The sequence below is a fragment of the Dipodomys spectabilis genome, unplaced genomic scaffold, assembly GCF_019054845.1.
Source record: "Dipodomys spectabilis isolate Male_0828 unplaced genomic scaffold, ASM1905484v1 ptg000048l, whole genome shotgun sequence".
Classification (NCBI taxonomy): domain Eukaryota; kingdom Metazoa; phylum Chordata; class Mammalia; order Rodentia; family Heteromyidae; genus Dipodomys; species Dipodomys spectabilis.
Window position 1 is genome coordinate 3,055,583 of NW_024870725.1, and position 2,004 is coordinate 3,057,586.

A 2,004-nucleotide genomic window follows, 5' to 3' on the forward strand; every position below is an offset into this window, starting at 1 on the left:
ATGTTCTTGAAAATCCTGTTTTGTAGAAAGCAAATTCCAAATGTAAGAGCTCAAGATGTTTCTACAATCAGCAGTGTTTTGCAAGAATCCACATTAAGGCTGTTTGTTAGATGCTAGGAAATGCAGTCTATTATCTTTTTTATTATGCTTTCCTAGAATGTTTGCTGCCTTCAAATTTGGCTTTTAGAAAAGTTTTATGGAGATTTAATTAATAAACCATCAAATCATACTACTGAATGTACAACCCAAGGGTTTTTTTGGTACCATATTCAGGATTGTGAGGTTGCTGACATTCTCTCATTATCTAATTTATGAATGTATTCAACACCTTAAAAGAAACCAATAAACTTTGGAGGTAACTCAATATACATCACCACTGTACCTCTATGCAACTGGCCAAAATACAGAGGCTGGAACTGTGGAATTGCCTACTATTGTAAGATTATTATGAAATATGTGTCCTCTTATTGTCTAGTTTCTTTCCATTAGCCTAACATTTTAAAGTTTATCTGTAATATAGTTAGCCTATTATCAATGCTTCATTTTTAAGACAAAAATCTGAGTAGTAATCCATTATACAGATAACACCTCATTTTATGTATCCATTTATAGTTTATATATATATAGATAGATAGATTTTCATAATCCCCGCCATTTTCTTTTTAATGTTAATATTATTGTAAAGCTATTGTACGGAGTGGTTACAGTTTCATAAATAAGGCAATGAGTACACTTCTTGTCAAACATTGTTACCCCCTCTGTTGTATTTCTCCCACTTTCCCTTTCTCCCCAACTCCAGCCCCCATCCGAGTTGTAAAATTCATTTCCAACATAGTGTCTTTGTATCACTGTCACATTAGTTCATCCTTTGTCCTTTTTCTTACCATTTTGTTATTCCCTTTCCCTTCCACAAATCAGATAGACATATATACAAGACACAAGGTAACAAAATCAAAAACAGTGACATCAGGGGATAAACCAAAGGAAAAGAAAAAAGAAAAAATGAAAGAAAAAATAAATAACTTAGTATAGTACATCAAAACAACAGCAACAACAAAAACCCTTTTGTTTCTATATATTGGAGTTCATTTCGATTAGCATCAGTTTATATGCTCATATGTACATAGCTGTTGAGTTATTGTGATTCTCTGCTAGGACTATCCTAGACATATACTACTTATGACAAATCAGGGAAAACATGGAGCCTAGGGTTCCTTTGGGTCTGGCTTACTTCATTTAATATGACTTTTCCCAAGTCTTTCCATTTCCTTAGGAATGGGATGATGTCATTCTTTCCGATGGAAGTATGGAATTCCATTGTGTATATATACCACATTTTCTTGATCCATTCTACTATGATTAACAGTGGCACAAACATACATGGATTTGTATGGAAATAATTTTTTCAATTCTTCTGAGCATATTAGGAGAGGAGCTGCTAGGTGTTACAGAAACTACATGTTTAACACTTGGGGAGCTTCCAAACTAGTCTAATGAAGATGCTCCATTTTATATTCCCACCAGAACTAAATGTATTTGTTTTAAAATTTCTCTACTTCCTTAAAGTTTTAATATCTCTATTTTTATCACAAATATCCCGTTGTTTATGAAGTAGAATCTCATCATTTTATTTTCATTTTTAAATGCTGATACATTGAATATTTCATTGATGTGTGTACTGGCCAATTTTGTCTCTCTTCTTTGCTGAGGTATCTATGTCATTTCATGGTTTAATTGAGTTATTTGTCACCATTGTTGTGTTAGAAGAGAGTCCCTTCTCAATTGTATGATATGCAATTAGTCATTCATAGTATTCTGGGTATTTCTACTTGCTTGTGATATTAATTAAAGCATGAGTGATTTTATTTTTTACACCAATTTTTGTCATATATGATTTACCTTCATATGTCTGTCTGTCTAGAAGCTATCATCAACAGTGTGCTTCATGCCTATCATCATAGGAGTCATGGGAGATCACTGTTAAGTTTATAAAATTCCATCACC